At 38.0% G+C, this 20,806-nt stretch overlaps 1 protein-coding gene and 1 long non-coding RNA gene across 10 annotated transcripts in view; one reads left to right on the top strand and one right to left on the bottom strand.

The window, feature by feature from the left end:
- CTNND2 (catenin delta 2) overlaps window positions 1-20,806 on the bottom strand; it is a 669,045-nt gene that overhangs the window by 558,744 nt on the left and 89,495 nt on the right. The window lies entirely within an intron of this gene.
- Window positions 847-20,217, top strand: LOC125329659. Its single transcript, XR_007205231.1, has 3 exons — window positions 847-928; window positions 15,654-15,704; window positions 18,742-20,217. It is a non-coding gene; the product is annotated as an uncharacterized LOC125329659 (long non-coding RNA).

Below are 20,806 nucleotides of genomic sequence, written 5' to 3'. Positions count from 1 at the left end.
CACTGGCCCCAGTCCCCCTCCCTGTAAATGTATTATAGCCACGGAATAAGTGATTAATCAGAACAGATAAAGCACATGCTGCTTCTTCCTGCTTCATTGTTCCTGAAACCACCATCCTAATCTGTAAGGATTTACCCTAACCAGCTAGCATGCACCATCTGAGAACTGAGAAACCTCCTAAAATTCTTAGGAAAATATTTCAGTTGGAGTTAGTAATGCAACCACAGAGAAACCAGCGTAAAAATTCACCCTCCTCTCAGTATTTGAGAGACCTCGGCGTGAGGATTTACAAAAATTTATTTCAGTTTTGCTGAAGAATCTATTCACAAATCAAGCAAATTTGTTTCGTTCATGGAATCCAATGAGAGAATATTGTTTGCCTCTGTTACCGAGGGAAAAGGAGCTCTTACTTCACTGACAATGCCAATATCCTCAAGCATACAGAGCAAAATGCATATCTACAAACAAAAGCCAGAAACAGTCCTTACAGTGAATTCTTAAAATCTTGTGTTACGTAGACATGGTAGGAGGAGGTGATACTAAGAAATTATGAAGGGTCCCTTTGTTGCTTTTTTTTACCATCAACTGGTCATTTATTGCCTCAGGGTGAATTGAAAAATTAAGTGGCATTATGTTTTGTTTGTGTTGGAATGGAGTTAATTTTCTTTATAGAAGCTCAGATGGTAATACTGTGATTAAAAAATAGTGTTTCAGTTATTGCTGAATGGTGCTTGCACAGAATTGAGCCTTCTCTGTTTCTCACTCTGCCCCTCAGCAAGGGAGGGAGGGGACACAGCCAGGACAGCTGACCCCAGCAGACCAACAGGATACTCTCTACCACACAATGTCACGCTTAGCATAGAAACTGGGGGCAGTTTCTCCAAAGTAGCTGTTGCTTGCAGACTGGCTGGGCATCAGTCTGATGGTGGTGAGTGCTTTTGCATCATTTGTTACTTTTTTCTCCCCTTTTACTTATTAAGTTGTCTTTATCTTGACTCACTAGAGGTTTTTTCTTCACTTTTGCCAGTTCTCTCCCCCATCCTGCTGTAGTGGGTTAGCAAGCAAGTGGGTGAAAGCTTAGCTGCTCGCCAGAGTCAAACCACACCATGACTGAGTAATTCCTCCCAACACCACCAGCAGTAATCAGAGGAAAAAGAAGTTTGGAATGAAGGAGATGGGGTCAATGGCAGAAACACCTGAGGACACATGTTCATTACAAAGAACAGAAATGGCAAGGCAAAGGCACAGCCCTATGAGTCTGAGGCAAATAATCCACTGAGGTTCTTGCCAAAATAGACTCTTTATTACTACTACTTTAAATTTAAATTGCAGGCTGATTCATGCTGACTACTCTTAATGTCTCCCATGGCTCTGAACCTGAAGGAGGATAGACAGTTCTGATATTGGTGTAATCTCAGGACTAATCTACTTCCTCACTAATTCCGACAGTTAAGGAGCTTACTTATATATATCATACTGAATTGCACAGATCCTCTTTGCCTCACATCTCTCTCTTTTATCAGAGCCAGACAGCAGAATGCATACTTCCAAGCCCCATACAACACTCTGCAACATACCTCCAGACCGACCCTCAGAGACACAATGTCTGGCAGGTAGGCCTGCCCTAGGCAACCAAGACAGCAATTACTGGGGGGTTCTTTCCATGGCTGTACCCCTTAAATAGGGAGCTCCTAGATGAGCACAGCATCTCCTCACTTGCTCACTGCACACTGAAGTAGGGGCCTGCTGAGGTAAGGATATCTGCTTTTTTAAACATCTGGATGCACCTCCCTCAGCCAAAGATGAGCACAACAGTCAAACATTTCCTGAGTGTTTTCCGCAAGAGCGCTGTACTCCTGATGGGAACTGTAGGTTCTCCTCGCTCCTTTTGATATGGGTTTATGCACACAGCCCAAGCCCCACAAAAAGTAGCAAATCTCAGACTCCTGTGTGAAGTTGGGATGTCGTATTACTCTTCTTCTCCATATGTGCATCATTTTAAGTTTATCCACAGGAATTTTTATCATCCATTATTTTGGTTTTTTGGCTTCATAAACTCTTTACAATATTTTGAGAGTCTAGGGCATCCCCACAAATAACAATGCAGAATGGGAAACTCCCTTAACATACTTTATGACCAAGAAAGTTGGGGCAAAAAAACCTAACTAGAACTTAAGAGTTTTTTTCTTCACTCTCTGTAGCAATTAGCATGATTTATGTCCAGACAGGATAGCTGTTAGCATAAGCCAGTTAATGGTAAACAGCTCTTTACTGTGGCACAAGCAGATGAAATATAGTAAGCCACCTGTCCTGAAAAAGAGAAGTGGTTTTGTGTGCTGAAGAAAACAGGTAGCCAAACTATGCAAACTGCCTGATGATCATCAAAAAGTGCAAAGACAGCTAGAAGTATCTGGAAGAAGCAGACTGGGAGCAGCATGAGCAGCATGTGCAGATCAGGAAAGATCAAGATCTGAAAGGACTCTTTACCAACGTGATATTCCCTGTCCAGTCCTGTAACTAAAGATATTTAATATTGAAGGAAACCAGAGCACAAAAGTGAGAGATGAGAACCTCATGACCCGACACGAAGATTAGGGACCATCTCGCCAACATACAGAGGACCCAAGAGCACCAGAGAGTGCTCTGGGGACCCCATGACTCCACACCAGGACTGCACACAGTCCAGCTTGAAACACTGTGCTGATGCACCTGCTTTCTTTCCTTGACTTCACGGTCACCCTTGCAGAAAAGAGAAGATGTGTGAAGCAACCATTGCACTAACCTGACCTGATTTTCCCCTGGACCAAATCATCTCTCTGATAGGATATCAAAATCATGGGACTCTTATAACTGCATAAAAGTGTATAGAGTCTCAAAGAGACAAAGTATCTCTCCTAAGATACAGCAAAAATCTAAAAGACATTGGAGTTGAATTCAGCTCTCCCAAGAGTCACACTTCTTTGATCTATATAACAGTATGTACAATTTAATGGAGAAAACAAACCAGAAATTATATCAGTACAATCCTAGCTATTTTTCTAAACTCTATACAGAGGAACATTTTATGTGCTCCCAAGCATGAAATCTGGATTTTCATAGAAATAAACACTGACAGAAATTTCTGCTGAAACATCAACTAATAAAGTCCATTAGAAACACAGTCATAAAAAAAAATTCAGTAGAGTAGAAAACCGTTTCTGGATCTCTGCCTGCCAGAAAGCACAGGCAGAAGTCCTTGCATTAATGCATCATTTTCTCCTAAGTATACTTTACATACCCAAACCAAGTTTGAAAGTTTGGATTTAACTGAAATACTCTTAAATCAACAATGACAATCATTATGAGAATGTGATGACAACTGCATTTTCTTCACAGTTTGTCTGAAAGTTTGGAAACTCCTAACCCCCTCATAGTTAAACTGAACCCAACGCCCCTTCACAGTGTGTATCATATGTTTGACTTTCTAGACAAAATTATACTTTCCAGGAGATAGCTTATTGATGGAAAAGAATAAAAATATGTATATTTAAGTTGTATAAGACTGTAATTAGTCTAACAGTTTCAGCCTTCACTCTGTCACACTAAAAGAGTATCAATTTACAGTGTTCATACACATATGTTGAGCACATTCTTAAAATACTGTATGAACTGTATTTGTAAAGAATGCACTTCATGTCTTCCTTATCCATGGCCATTTTGCCTACAAAACCACAAGTGAAAAGCAACCTCACAGGACATCAATAGACTAATCCAGTGATTCATAAAGCAGTGAACTGCCACCATAACTCGCCCAAAGGAATGGTCCCACAGCACTATCAGAACCTTAATCAAATTCCTTATTTCAGCGTCAGGGATGTGTTGCTTGAAAAACCACAAATTTTCCCAGAACAGAGATGCTGGACCCTTTTTCAGTGAGGATAAATAGCTGAACTATCATAGCAACATAAATTGGCCTTTAATTATGATTACATTTTTACTGCATCTACAAGTATTCTGGGCAAGTGAACGTGCAATAATTTTCTTTACAAGCTGAAAACTAGGGTCTTCTTTTACAGTATTATCACTGGTTTTTTTAGGGGCCTGCTTACTTTCACAGGACTTGTCAAGAACATATAACAGTACAAAACTTGGTTCCTTAATAGTGGGCCCATTATTAAAGGCTACGCTAAAATACCAGAAACAATAATAAAGTTGCAGTGGCAGTTGAGCATAGGAAGAAAGTCAGCTCTCACCTCAATGACTTGGGTTTAAACCAGCTAGTTACATAGAACTGAAAATCACCCACAACTTACATGTACTTGAATTTTATTAGACACTGTGTAACTCTATTTTCCTAAATCAAAGTTACTAGTGGTAACAGAAATCAATATATTCAATTCAGTATACATCCTCTAGCATCTACTTCTTCCATTTCTGTAGCCCTACAAAGATACACTACTCCTTTTTTTTTTTCTTTAAACACTCTCATGGATTGAGAGTGTATACCAGTCTTCATGCAGATTAACTTCTTTTAATCATTTATTCTTATCAGAGTATTATTTTCAAACACATGCTATTGTCCAATTCTTCAACAGAATTAAAGCCAAATTGCTGCAATGTGTAAGTCCTTAAAATTGCCCTGCTGGGTTAAACTGGAGCTATGTAATAATTGTTGTCTCCCATTTTCATTGCGAGGTTGGTTTAAGACAGCACTGAATTCCTTTGCACTGGCTGCAATGGCAGCAACATCCACTCAAGGCAGATACATTTCAGTGCACATGCGAAGACATACACAAAATTGTTTTCAGTTATACGCATTTTCCAATGCCTATTTTGGCTGTTTACCTAGTTTTAACTTCCTACATACATACTTTGAATGTATATACAGTATTTTTTAATCTACTTATATCCACAGAATCTCAGTTGTATTTGTGATTCTAATTACACGTTCATCCTGTCAAATTACACATCATAACAGAAAATTAAATTTCTTTACCGTAAAAACATTTGCACAAGTTAAATAAATGTCATGTTCAGGAATATACTGCCAGAGATACATCCCATGGTACTGGGGAGGAGGCCAAGGATGTGGGCAGGAAGCCAAGAAAGAAGGTGTCACTCCTCCCTGTGCCGCCACTTGCTTCCCCCTCCCTCGACTAAGATGAGAGGAGCTGCTTCCTGAAATGAAGCTGGTGAAGAGGGGGAAGGTGTACAGCGCAGACCTGAGACATCATAGCTTCTAGGAAAGCAGTCAGCAACAGCAGGAAGTCAAATTTGCTGGAAGCAATTTTTAAAAGCAGTTCTGGTGGAATTCCATGATGTAAAGCTGATGAGGAAGTTTCACAATTTTCTTTCTGGTTGCAGGCAGAGCTAGCAGTGCTAGCACATCTCATTTTAAGATCCTATTTTGAGGCACTTACACTTTTCACAAGCTTACTGTTTGGGCTGAAATACTCCATCCAAGCAGCTGTCTCATAGTTAAGTGCACACACACACGTACACACACACACTCGCCCCTGTCTTTAACTGTTCAGGCACTTCCAAGACTTGTATTTCTGGAGAGTATCTTTTCCTGTTTGCACTATAAAAAAAAATCTCTCAAGAAAGTGGAATGTCTGGAAGTGTTTCTGTTCTACAGGGCACAGCAGCAAAATAATTATTTGTACTATAGGCATCTAGAGCCTTCAACTGCAAATGAAGATCCACTGGCCTAAGGACTGTACAAATTACAAAAGGACTAGAAAAAATATCATAAAAGAATAATATGCAGATCTCTACTGAATTCAATATTGTCAACCAAAGCAGCACAGAATTTAACATATGCAGATCTTTTCTGACTACAAAATAAATTATTCAAAAGCATTACTCATAAGTTATTTGATACTGTTATTTGATAAGATACTTGGGACTTGTTAGTCCAAACATGCACAGGAAGAAAATTCAATTGGAAGTTTACTTGTCTGTAATAAAACCAGCTATGAGAAACTGAGAGATCCACAGTTCTGAAGACCCTTCCTACACTTAATAATGACTCAAAGCTGAGGTAGTTAGAACTTCATGATCTCTTTAAGATCATTAAAGAAACATTTTTAAAACATTTTAGGTAAACAGAAAATCATTATTTTATGATCAGCAAACATATGCAAGACTTATTGAATGTAAATACCAGACATAGTGACAGTACAAGGTTAGAAATAGCTATTCACTGGCTGTATTCATGATTATCTATTTCCTTTAATATTTGTGTCAGAATTTGCCAGAGATGTTTGAATATACAACCCCAAAAGAAGAGTTATTCTAATTAATCCACTAGACTTAACACTTATTACAGTGTTTCCCACAAAAGAGAAATCTTAACAACAAAGATGGCTGTTTCCTGTCTTATACCTTAAACCATCAGATACATTCTATATTTTGAGCTGATCTGGTATTGCTTTCATTGTTCAGATAAAGGCAGTCTTTGAATGCTAAGCATTATTGCTATCACCTTTAGCCCAGGAGTTCAAGTTGGGCTTTTAGAAGTGCTTATCAGTTACATGAGTTTTCTATAAACTACACACAGGTCTGCTGCTAGAAGAACAACTTGCTTTCAATTACTTTCTGAAGGAAAAGAAAGAAGTAATACTTCAGATTTCATCTGGTTTAATCTGAAGTAGATACAAACTCATATAGCTGACTTGTCCTGAAGAGGACTCAGATATTGCCAAGGGAGAAGAAAAGAGATTGATGTATCCAACATCAATCTGCTTTTAAGCAATCAAGAAAAAGAAGCCTAAGAATAGGGAATTCCAGAATAGGTTTGAAGTCGTATTTCACACACACCACTTCTAGAGTTTCCACAGTCTCCCAATGAGGCTTTGGTGGGCCAACCTTGGCTGGATGCCAGGTGACCATCAAGCCGCTCTATCACTTCCTTTCCCAGCTGAACAGGGGAGAGACAGTAAGATGGAAAACAACTCATAGGTTGAGGTAAGGCAGTTTACTAAAGCAAAAGCAAAAGTTTGTGTGAGCACAAGCAAAGAGAAAAAAAAAAAATAGGTTTATTCTCTACTTCCCTTTAGCAAGTGATGTTCAGCCCCTTCCCAGGAAGCAGGGCTTCAGCACACATAGCAGTTGCTCCAGAAGATGAACATTGCAAATAACAAATGCCACAACTTCCTCCTCCTTTCCTTAGCTTTTATATCTGAGCTGATGTCATATAAAGTCATCTCTTTGGTCAGTTTGGGTCAGTTGTTTGGATCCTGGTTGTGTCCCCTCCCAGGATCTTGCTCACCTGATGGGGGGAATGTTGAAAGACAGCACCGATGCTGTGCCAGCACTGCTCAGCAGTAGCCAAAACACTGGTGTGTTATCTACACCTTTCCAGCCACCAATGTCTCCTGTGAGATATCCAGAGATGGGGAAAACGAAAAAAATGCACACACACACAAAACCCCACACCAAAAAAGCCCCAACCCAAACCAAATCCAAAAAACCCAAACAAATAACAACCCCAAACCAAGCATCACTACTCCATCATGTCCTGCAGACAAGCCACTCTCTGTTACAGATGGTGTTGACTTCATGTTTCCAAGGAGTCATCACACCAGGTATGTATCTGCTCCAGATTTGGTCTCCAGCTGAGCTGTATTACAAAATTCTATGCAAAAATAGATATTTGCATCAGCTACCAGGTCTAAGGATAAATGAGAGCAATTTTTTTTTTTTTTTAAGTTGGGCTCCTTTCTGCTCCTCCCAGGTGCTTCTGTGATATTTGGAGGAAAAAAAAAAAGTGTCACAGGATGAGTCTGAATGTAGAGATTTGCAAAATAAGCATATAAAACTAGCCCTCCTGGAAGAGCTAGCTGACTAAAGTCCCCTCCTAGTTAATAGGGTAAAACAGGTGCTTTGCAGAGTGATTAATTCCATCTCAAGTCAAGCCTCTAAGGCAGACAGCATGACTCACGTTTGGGGATAGGAAGAACCATCTCTGTTACCTGTAGTGGGTACTTAGGCAACTATTTTAAACTCAGTGACTACCTTTTCAGGTAGCTAAAATTAGGTAGATGTATTGCATCTGAGATGCATAATAAATATACCAACAAACAAGCTCATCAGGTAAATGCTATATAATCAAAAGGTTATTCAAAACTTCTTCTGGAAAGATGAGTGTAATTATCTAGGACTTAGAAATTGTCCCTGATATGAAGACATCCAAGCCCAAGCTTGCCTATATCTTTTTTTTCACACATAGGATTAAGTATCATCTGAGATTTTTCCATACAATATTTTCAGCAGAAATATATGCACATGCAAATTCAGTACAAAAAAAATTATTCAAAGTATGCAGCATTTATAATAGATTTAATTGTTGGGGTTTTTTCCTTTGGAAAAGGAGATGATATAATACTCCTCCAGTGCAGGGGAAGAAGATTTATTTCAAACTAGAATCCCTTACAAAAATGATATTATTTTTACCTGTTCTTTAATTATGTCTGTATATTGAAATATAAGAACTGAATCACGTGAGGGCTGAATGACAATATGAACAAATCTGTTTTCCACAGTATAATTATTTTTTAAAAACATTATTTTGTTTTTAGCTAAGAAGCAGGATATTAATAAATATGCAGGTAAGAAGGTGAATAGTAATAAATAAGCAAGTATAAAATGAACAATGATCATACAAAATTAATTATTCATGTCAGAAGGGACCTCAGCAGGTTTTCTTATCCAACATCCTGATTCAAGCAGATAGGTAAAACATGCTTTAGCCAGGTGATCAACATTCAAGACCAGGTTGTTTAGCTTTGTCCAGTTGGCTCTTGAAACATCACAGGCATCACAGGAATGAAGATCCTATACCTTCTCCAGGCAATCCCCTCAACTGCTTAATTACAGTTAGAGTGAACTTTTCTTCCCTTTAAGTCAAGCCAAAACATCTCCTCTCAATTAATGAGAGCCTCTAGCCATACATTTCAGCAAAAGAGCCTGCCCCATTCTTCTCCGCAACTTCCTCACAGATACAAGAAGGTGGCTGCTAGGTTCCCCCTAAGCCATCTCTTTTCCAGGCTTACCAAGCCCCATTTCCAAGCCTCTTCTCACAGAGCAAGTACTCCTGCCACTGGCCATCCTCTGCTGAACTTGCCCCAGTTTATAAATGTCTTTCCTGTACTGGGCTGTCCCCAGCACCTGTGCATGGCAGTCTAGGCACAGTCTAATGAGTGCCGAGTAAAAGCAAATAAACTTCAAATAAACTTCTCCCTCAGTCTCTTGGCTGTGCTGCTGTTAACGAAGCCCAGCACGCAGTTGGCTGCCAAGGCATCCTGCCAGCTCACACTCAGGCTGCTGGCTACAATGGCCTACAGGTCTGTTCCAGCAGAATTGCTTGCCAGTGACTGCCCAGGATGTACCAATGGTCGGAGTTTGTCCATCCCAGGCTCAAGACTAAGTTATCTGCCTCATTTCACAAGGTTGCTGCCAGCTCTCTCATCGAGCCTGTGTAGGCTGGTCTGAATGGCAGCCAGGCCTCCGAGTGCTTTGAGTGCACCTCACAGTTTGTTGTGATCCACAAACTTGTCAAGAATGCCTTGCACTTCTATCTCCATGTCACCGATGAAGAACTAAACAAGACAAGGTACACCTCTGGTCTGATGTTCCACACAGTTTTTCATCCATCTAGTAAGACCACTCATTTTGGATGTAATGTCCCAAGATGGATAAAATGATGCTGTATCAGCCTGTGCCAAAGCCTTTCTTAAGTCCTTCACTTGAAAGTTTCTGGGCAAACTGTTGAGATTACACAGGATAGAAGGCTCCTTCATGAATGACTAATTACATGAGGACAAACAAAAGCAGAGAGAGTAAGCTCTTCCAACAGACACCACCAACAAATTCCAGGAAATAGCTGGGTTGCAAGATAGGGTGTTAAACATATTCATAGTGCTCATTCCCTTTTTTTGGTAGTAATGAAAGTTGCTAATGATATGAAATTGAAGTATTACAGAAAAGGGTCAATTAGGGAGAACAGCAGAGGCCCTTGCAAGACTAAATGACTGGGCAATAAACAGCAACCTGCATCCTGAATACTGTGAGCAGGTCTGGCTCCTCTTTGTTAAAAGGATACAGCAGAACTAGAAAGCCAGAGAAGGGCAACAGAGCCAATGAGAGGCAAGGAATGGCCTCCACATCGAGAAAAAGGATGCATACCAGAACTCTTCGGTTCAGAGAAGACAGAGTTGAGAGGGTGAATGAGAAAACTCTGAAAGCCTGGGTAGCACAGGCAGGGTGGATTAGGAACAAACAGGGACAGCAGATGAAGTCAGTGAGTGGTGAGTTGCACACACAAAAGGAAGAGGCTCTTTGTACATTGCTGAGCTGCTGAAGTCCTTGTGAAATGCTCCTGCAGTTGCTAAACACATACATGGTTTCAGGCAAGAAAAATGCACCAAGATTACTAAATAAACACACTGAACCACACTTTTTCTGGAAAGTGCCTGAGGCTGGTACTGTGCTAAAAAGATAGGTAATGTGCACTTGCCGTGTTCAGAGCTTTTTCTCTGATCATTTATATTTGGCAATTTGGGGGCAGGACAGTCAGATCCAATAGAGCTGTTCTCATCACAATACTCAGTAAAAAAATAACTACATTAAAGGTAACCAACAACAGGTGTCTCCTGCTGCTTGAGATGCCTTTGGGTAATCCTGCCTGCAGTCCAGGTGGCACTCAGGAGGAGCCCCTTGTAGGCCCTGTATCGTATCTGCTATACTGGAACCGCAAAAACTCGGGTTGTCTCAAATGGCATTAAGCATCTATGCTGAGGTAACTGAATTGAACCCTCCATTCCTAGAACACAGTGAAACAAGAGAGAAACACCGCATAAAGAGCTTAATGCAGGGAAAATTTATGTCTTTTTAATGGAAAGCCACTGTTTTACAGTGCATATATGAACTGGAGAAACCAGAGCTTGCTACAGAAACAAGACATTTGTTTTTACACCATGCTGTGGAGCTATGGAACAGGTTTAATGCACAACCAAAGCAGCACTGCAACCTCTCAGCAGTTGCAAGTTACATGAAATTTAAGCACTGAATTACTAAAAGCTGCAGAGGCTCAAAATAAAATCTTATTAACCAAATGTGAAAAAAAAAGCCACGTGAGCTCATGAAACAGAAGTCAAAATGAGCAATATAGATTTAATAAAATAGAAAAAGTAACCTTGATACTGGAAAACAAGTTTTAACTTCAGGACTATGCCAGTGATAAACTGGTCTACTGTAAGCAAGGAGACCAAACAATTTCTATCACATAAAATTCATGCTTCTATCTCTCCTTTTTTAAAGGGTCTGACAGGGAATTTGCATATAGTTTTGGAAAGATCCCACACATCGATACAGTTTGCTAGATTAATTATTTAGAATTACTTTTTATACAGAACATGTTGCTTAAACAAAATAAGAATATCTGTAAATTCAAGAATACTTAGAAAAATACTATTTCCTTCACTTCCTAAGTTATTTTACTAAACCTCTGTAACTTAAAAAGATCTACTTTTAAAGATCAAAAGATCTATCATTTTGTTAAAACAAATTATTTTTCCCTTTCCTTATACAGGCATGCAATATAGCCAGCATATAAGATCCATGGCCTACCAACAAATGCTGGTTGTTCCAAGTACACCAAAAGGAAGCAAAAAATATTCCCAAACACTCCATGACCCAAGAATCTCAGAAGTGGCCAGCAATTTACTCAGAATTACTGGCAGGTAGTAGTGGAATGTGGCCAGAGCATTTGCTGACTGAACTGAAGTTGCCTCCTTCAGATGGGCTGGTGCTCAGGAGTGACAAGGCAAAGCGCCATCCGTCTGTCACATTAGACAAGCTCCCTGACTGGAACAATCACATATTACTAAGCTCTGTTTGAGCTGGTGTATGTGAACTGAACTCTTTCTGTACAACAAATCCTTGACACAACTTTGTGTTCACTGTTTTATTTTTGTGTTCAGGTGTAACTGCTTTTGAGTCACATATTGCAGGATGAGGTATATAATTTTTGAAAAAATTAGTATCAGGATAATTTTTGAAATTAGGGGTGGGTACCTTGAAACTAAGGTCCAAACCAAGAAATCTGCAGGAAAACAAATGTAAATAATATTCATAATACTTAAAATTCTACTTGTACATTGCAAATTTAAGTAAAGTTATACATACACAGAGTACAAATAACCAACTGATCATACCATGTTATTGAGAATACAGATTTAATTGGTAGTTTTAATGCCAAAGGTTTCCTCAGAAGTGAGGTTTTGCTTGACTATTTGCATGAAGAATTTTTATACTAAAATTAATAATTCTCTGAGCATGAAAGTAATGAGGCCCACATAAATTACATAACAGACTGTAGAAAAACAGACTCTTCTTTGTTTCTCTTTAAAACTCCAGCTGTATTACAAAGCTTCTGGCTATCTGAGATAGCCCACATCCAGTACAAAGGAAGGCACAGTATTCACTGAGCATGAAAACTGTGCTGTCTACTGTCAGTGAACCTGTGGCCTCCTGAACAAGATTGTATGAGAGGTGCATCAGGATCAGCAGTGGTGCACAATCTGCTGCCTGCTCTGTACTGTCGCACACACACATTCATCAATATCTGCCAACTGATAAACGACGGTCAGCTATATCTAAACTGCTGGACTGAAAATAAAACACCATTTCATTATCAGCACTTTGAATTATTCTGTTTACAATGGAATTCTCCTCTTGCCCACAGCAGGTATCTCAGTATAAATAAAATCATTTATCGAAGTGATACTGCAATGATTTTCACAGCTATGGAATCTGTACTGTGTGAATTTTCTCTTCTGCAACTAAAATTTTCCCTATGAACAGTTTAAAGTATGAAATCAGGTACATCAAAAGACATGTACCAAAGAATGTACAACAAAGATGAGTAGACGCAATGAAGTCTTATTATAAATCTAGGCTTTCAAAATGCCTGTGTACATGTTTTGCAAAGCATTTACAGATTTGCAGTATTTTTACTTTTCTTAACACAATTTGCAGTGCAACAGCACAGTGTTCTGCTTCAAAACACTTTCCTTTTTTTTTTTTTGTGACTTGGTTAAGAAAAAGATGAAACAAAACACAGGTATTTTACCATGCTTATTGTTTGCTTTTGGCATCGACAGTGCTTCTTTATCCTTTGCAACTACAAGCCTTGAGATCAGCTGCCTTGAATAGAAAAGAGAATTTCAGAAAAGCCCATACACAAATTGCTATCCTGGAAAAAGGATGAGTGATTTTTAATTTTTTTTTTAACACTGACCTTCAAAGGCAGCACAAAGCAGCTATTTCAGAAAAATATAAGTACTACAACATACTGCAAATTGTGCAAAAGTCTTCTAAAGAAATTCTTCCCCAGATATCAGATTTTACTGTAAAACTTACTACATACTTTTATTTTAAATAGTGAATTCTGTGATTCTGTGAACTGACAAAGCACCACACAAGTTTAGAAACCCTTCATATAATGTATCTTTTTTAAAGGCCCTTCGTCAGTAAATGTGCACCAATAGGGAGCAGGAGTTTTTCTAGTTCATTTCCAGTTTTTCTCTGATGGAGACAGGTTTTGTTATGTTTAGAGTTAAGATTCATGCAAATACTATCTGAACTTCATCCTCATATTTCTGCTCTGATTCAAAACTGTGCATTATATTTATAGCACATAATGATCAGAAAAACATTGGTGTACACAGCCATAAGCGTAAAGCTTAAGTCCAACATGAAGAACAGCAACTGAATCCCATGGAAATCAGTGTTATTAGAGCACAAGAAAAACAATACATAGCTCACTTGAAAACAACTAACTAATACGTGTTGGCAAAGATCAGGAGAATATTAATAAGTCTGGGATTTCAACACTTATGATCTCAATTTCTTCAAAAGATACAAAGATAAAAGCTTTACTGGACAGAAATGGATATCCTTCTGTATCTGAAATTGTACTTCAAGAATTTAAAGCAAGTGCTTACTACGTAAATTTTTGGTGAAAATCAATCAGGCCAGAGATTGCAGAACTGTAAAGGAGTCCACCTGGGGACTTTGTCATGTCCGGTTGGAAACCATATGCCAAATAAACCATTTACTGGAGTAATGCAGCACTTATTACTGCCATGAGCTGACTTGTGCTTAGTGTGGTCAACAGATTGTCACAAGACAGAGAGAAGTAATGGAATTACTAGTGACAGCAGCCAGTCTTTTTGAACACTGCTAACAAGACCAGGCAGAGAACAGTACTGATTAAGTCAATAAACAAGGCAAGATTTCCACCAGAGCTGACACACAGAGGCACAGAGAAGTGCCTTCCTACTGAGGACAGAGCTGAAGCAGGATGCTGTCGAGAAATGCAGCATCTGAAATCAGTTCACAGACTGTTAACCAGAGATTGAATAGAAGCAACAGAAGATGACCTTGTCACATTGGTTCATACCGTTTCACGGCAAAGGATCCACAGACACTGAAGCTGGAGAAAACCACTGAAGAAGAGGGATTTGTCTCTGTCCCTCCAACAGTGAATAAGATACACTTTCACAAAAGCTTTGAGACCTGTTTCAATTCCAAAATGTTCACTATGCTGAACATTTTCTTAGGGAAATGCTGAGCTATGGTATGGTAGACAGACACCATTTCCATTCACTATGCAGTGAGAACCCCATTTACATTTACTAAAAGCATGCTAGTTTTCATGCATTCATCTTCAAGGAATATTTAATCTCTAAGTATCTTCTCAATGGAAATAATTAACAACTGCAAAGTCTAGTGCTTTGATTTAACCTTTTTTGAAACATTTAGCACTTGTACATGGTTGCCAGGCAGATCTGGTGAAATGCAGCGTACAGTAATGCTACTTCAGCTAGCTACATGGAATCACTTTTCTAGCTTTCTTAGTGCAATGCTAGTATTTCCCTTTCCTCTATCACCAAGACTGATAAAAAGAAATAATTTTCTTTCTCCACCCTCCTTCACTCCCTGGGGATATAGATGAGTCATGTAATTTGCACAAAAATCCATTTTCCAAGGTACCTAGTACATAACTTACAAGGAAAGAAGCTTGGCTGGAAAATAAATATTTTCTGCTTTTTTGGGTTTTAATTACCACAAAATTATACTTCTATCCTATAGCTGGAATGAAAGGAAATTCACTGATTATTTATTTTACTCTTTACAAGAAATAATTTCCTATTTTTAGAAGGTTTCTCTATTATTACTTCATTGTATTTGCAGAGCTTCTTTGGGTTTTGTTTGTTTCTTTGATTTATTTCCCCTTCCTCCTTTTCTTGGTATAAATGCAATCCTTTCTGCTTTTGATCTTTAAGTGGCAATTCCTTATTCCTTGGCTATCCCATATTGTCTGCTACAAACCTGTGTTTGTGAACTGCAGCCATATCTTTACTTTTTAATGATTTAGCTGCATCAATGTCAACAATTTGCTTCATGAAGAAGTCATTACCACCTTGTAGGCTAATAGTCCCTAATGAGTTGCATAATGCCCTTTTACTATCTCCCTTGCCCTGGTTCTCAGTTTGTGAATCGTGCCTCACCCTCAAATCTGATAAATTTTCCTTCTCTTCTAAGATTATACAAACATTTTAAAGTTATCCTTAACTCAAATGGTTAATTTGATTTGTTTTAACTAGCCATTTGTCAGATGCTTCACAGAGACAAGAAAGATCCTCAAAAGCTTTCAGGTAAAATTTTCTTTTAAGGTTTTCACCAGGGGGGAGGACCAAGCCTATTTATATCTTCACCACAAGTTGATCTACAATGTCCCAAGTCCCTGCAGTGTGGAGGTTTGCGGCTGCCTTTTAGATCTGTTTCACAGCATCACTATAGTGTCATTTGCTGTTCATTTCAACAAGAGAGCTTAAACATAGACCTGCCTATCGTATCTTTTTTTTTCAGATGTTTACCTTTGTAATCCTCCTACATTTATTTCAGAATAATTCTGAAGTATTGAGAACATGCATTGCTTTTCTAAATGCCTTGTTACTTCATTATGCCTCTTTGTAATTCGAAGATTTTGTTTCCCTTATTCTAAGGCCCATGTGTATTTACCCTTCCTATAAACCTTTCCACAGAATTCTCCTCAACATTTCTACTTTAGCAATTAATGCCTCCCCCTTCACTTTTGCACCTTCTATCGGCTCTCTTTATGCATAAGCTCATCTAACATCTGTAAAATCATCTTACATCTTTAAGTAAAGTCACATCCAGTGACAAGACATAAAGTGATTTCTAAAAAAAGAGAAATATTAATACATTTTGTACTTCTCCCAAGAAATAAATTTCAGCCTGATTAAAATTCATTCAGAGCCTGTTTAATTTTTCTCCTGTGAAGCTCAAAGGCCAGTACCATACCATTCATTTCATTTGGAATGGCATAAGCAAGGGTACAAAATAATTCCTGGTTTGACTTTAGTATTCTTTTTCCAAAACATTTCGCTGGTGTTATACACAGTAGTATGATGGCTCTTTGCCGGTGGGTGGCTTTAAAATTACTTTGGCACTACTCTCTTATTCTCTGACTACAAGTGGGTAAGAGAATACATGTTATATGTGTCTTACATAACTATAGACACTTTTTATAGGCTAACAACTTTATTACCCTTAGCATAAATTTTATCCACGAGCTGTAGTTCAAGAAAAGCACACATGATGTCCTACTTATGTTCAAATCCACTTGAGCATTGCTTATTGGTGCAAGCATAAACAAATATTTCAGGAAGATAAAATGCATTAAGTAACTAACTTCAAAATCAATCAGTGTTATGGATTCTCAATATACCCAGTATTATCAAACACATTTAAAGGGCAGTGTCTCACATACAAGGGATAGCAATGATCCCTTTCAGAGGCATATGCAAAAGGAGAGAGGAAAAGAAAAGAAAAAAAAATCTTTAGACATAATCTCAATTGAAGTAGAGTATGTCAAGAGATTCTGCCTTCATTTCCTACTTTGTGTAACTCCAAGTCTCTTTACTGCCCTTGTCCAAACTCCAATGAACATTAAGTTTTGATTTCTGCATAATTTCTTATTTCTATGCAAATTCTCAAATAATCAGATACATAACTTGCTTCTCTGATGTACATGATGTTCTCTTTCCAGCAAACTCCTAAAATTTGCTTCACTAAGCTAATTTGAATAAATTTGTATTTCGGCTTTTTTCAAATCTATCTATGAATTTATTCCATGAGATTAGAAATCCTCTGATCAGTGCATAAGATCCTACACCAGTTCTGCTAGGGAATAAAAATCTTATAAAAATCTTACAGGTGAAAATAAAAATGTTAGCACATGATAATGTTGCACACAGAGCTGCTTTCTTAATAATGCTGAATTTAAGACTCTGACAAAGCAATTTGAACTGCAGGTCTGCAGTACACATACACTTGCAATTAAATTTTTTTACAAATTAAAATAATAAATCACTAATCCCTGCTGAAGGCTAAACAACCTTCTCTTTTGTTTTCCTTCTGCATTTCCACTTACTTCATTTTTCCTTCCCACAGTTTTAATTTCCCTCCTCTTGCTGCCTGATGCACTGAAGGCACACGCTCTCATTCACAACAGAGCAGGTACCTATCAACCTCCATTTGCAAGGGTGGCTCAGAGTGTTGATTTAATGCAGTAATGATTACAATGCTGTAACTCAAAGCACAGTGAGGCAGGCAGCTGACAAGCTGAAGTATGTTGACATCGAGAGAATTACTTGAGCGCTGGTTAAGCATTTACGTCTACAAGGCCATGGTGAGAATCACCTCTAAACAACACGAGGTTATGACACTTCAGGCAGATAAAGTAATAATTTTCTTTAGCTGCAGAGAAAACAGCACTTACACTAGGCACCGATTTTTACCATTCACATGTAGAATAAACTTTACCACAGCTTTTCTGCAATAGCTCCAGGTAGATGTAAAAATAATATAAAAGGAAGAATGCTTAAATCTACACTTTGAAACACAAAAGATGAAAAATATTCTTGAATACTCCTGCCCTAAGTTCAAAATAAGGCACTGAAAACCCAGTGCCACAAAAGAATACATATCAAGTGAAAACTGGTGGGGGATGGCACGACACATGGACACACAGGGACAGGCCACAGACAAACAAAAAAAAATACTGGAACTTCAAAAGATGGATCATATGTATTGCATCCACTGAGGTACATGATGAACCCACCATTATACACGAATTAGCACAAGTCTCTTTTCTGCAAATCAAAAATACACCTTAAAGTCTGGCTCAGAATTCTAACAAACAAAAAGCGAGTATAATCAGATTTTTAGCATATCTTAAGAATAATTTGCTTTATGTGAATTTCTGCACCGGTCTGAGGAGAGATGTAGCTACAAATGCTGGACAAAATTGTTCTTAACACTAGAGTAGCCAAACTGGGTTCTTTAAACTGCCTCTCACTTGGATACTATACAAACATACAAGACACAGCCAAATTCTCTCCCAGAAAATTTAGCAAGAACAGAAATTAACATCAAAGGAAATTTTAAAAGCAAAATAAAAAATTCCCCAGCAATCAGGTTTCCTTTATTACAAAGGAAATTTTTAGGCTCTGTACCACTGTGCTAGATGGTAACTGGACTAGATGGACAGTGTTACAAAGGCATCCCGTTCCAATAACATTAAAATTCCAGTGCATATACTGAAAGTTTACCTCCAGTTCATTTTTCAATTAATTTTGAATTAATTTTGAATTTTCTTGTTGACAGGCTCAAAACAGATGAAGAAACTAATGTCTATGATGACATGAAGAAAGAGTGATGTGGATATTCTAGGAGGATGGAGAAGGGAAAATACAACTATTATATGAATAAAGTGATAAATGGAAGATTTTTCTAGTAATATTTTTAAACCTCTACGTAGGTGACTTTGTAAGGACCCTAACTGATTTGGCTACTTTGCATAAATGTCTGACTGATAATATGACAAAAGCAGTACTCCGACAGATGATGTTGATTTGAAATTCTCAACCCTAATGAAGACACTCCAGATACACAACAGCACTACTGAAGGCAGAAGAATAGAATTTAAAATCCAGATTTTGAATTCACAAGACCAATCCTGAACCAGATGTGTGTACAGAAGGGCACAGTCACATTGATTCATTTCAAAGGGGGAGTGGGGGAAAGACAAAAAAAGAGTATTAAGAGTAACATTCTTTCAATTTCATATATTCTGCTCACTTAAATGTCACCATGTTATTTTGAAGCTTCCACAAAAAGAATACCTGTTGTAGGATGCACATTTCAACACAAAATAAAAATGCCTCTCAAAGGCAATTATTTTGAATGAGAACCACAATTTCAGCTTTTCACTTGGCATATATTTACAGAATATAAAAACATAAACAAATTGGGCAGATGCAGATTTTTTTGCCCCTCTTTAGACAGGATATTGAGGCATAAACCAGTGAACTAAAGCATACTGTTCCCCTGGCCTTGCCACCTAAGCTGACATTTGCAGTATGCATATGCAGTACTAATAAGATAAAAGAATCACACATGCACCATTAATTCATAAAAGCATCATTGAAAAAGAAGATAAGTGGGAAAAGGAGGAAAATTGTTTCAAAGCAGTTCAAGGCCCCAGCCTGATTACAATTTGGCAGGAACTCCCTCCCCAGTTCTACTTCAGTTATGCAGGAAATTTGCAGTATTTCAACCAACCACGTCAGTCTGTCAAGAAACAGATGCGCCTCTTTCAATTGCTTCCACGGAGTTTGAGTAACTTGGAGAAAAAAAAATTTCTGGAAGTCGGGGTACCTATGGTAAAGGACGGCTTGGAGAAAAAAACTCAAACACACCTTCTTTCTCCCGTTTTGACCAGAGGGAGAAGTTCTCAGCTATATAAATGCTGGTAAAGCAGGACTCTATTGCGAAGCCCAGCATGGCCACCATCCACAATGTGCAACAGGCTTCACCTAATATTCAGGCTTCATTTGGCTTTTTATTCTTCTCTTACATGACTTTGTCTGCTTCTTCAACTACCAAGCTCCATGGTAACATTCAGCAATACCACAAGGATGGCTTGCTAAGCAGAACAGATTTTAGTATGACTTAGAGCATAATGTTTAGACCCTGTTTTCACATCATCAGATTTCATTCTGATCATGGCCATAGCTACTCTGCTTAATATAATTAATAAATTAGAAGTCATGGGCTTATACACTTAAAAAAAAATATACATTTACAGTATACTATTAGGCCTTTGTTTTCTCCTTCCAGGCTTTTTTTTTAGCAATACAAATTAAAAAGTTAAATTAGCTCTGCAGTTCTTTACAGATATCTACTCTAGATAATTAGTTTTCTAAAAAAAGATCTCCCATTGATATTACTTGAATTTATTGCTTGGCAAATGTATTTTTATTTTTTAAAGGGATCTAAAATTCTTTAATTTAAATACATGTATATTTAAATGTGTGTGATTGTAGATTTTGTTGCTATAATAATTGTAAAAATGAAATTAAACTTGGTACAGTTGATCAGCCTATTCCATTCACTATTTGAGGAAAAAAAGCATTTTTCCAAAATCATTAGCATCCAAAATTTGTCAAATACTGTGATAATGACCAACTTCCATATGAAAAAGTGCTGAGAGAGTTGGTGTGGCTCAGCCTGGAAAGAAGGCTCTAGGAAAACCTTACTGCAGCCATTCAGTACTGAAAGGAGGCTTATAATAAAGAGGGAGGTAGGCCTTTCAGCAGAGTCGGTAGTAATTGAAAAGAAGCAACAGTTCTAAAATGAAAGAGAGCAGAATTAGATTAGTTATTAGGAA

The sequence above is a fragment of the Corvus hawaiiensis genome, chromosome 1 (assembly GCF_020740725.1).
Source record: "Corvus hawaiiensis isolate bCorHaw1 chromosome 1, bCorHaw1.pri.cur, whole genome shotgun sequence".
Lineage (NCBI taxonomy): Eukaryota > Metazoa > Chordata > Aves > Passeriformes > Corvidae > Corvus > Corvus hawaiiensis.
The sequence above is the reverse complement of the archived record's forward strand: the minus strand, read 5'-3'. Positions and strand labels throughout refer to the sequence as shown.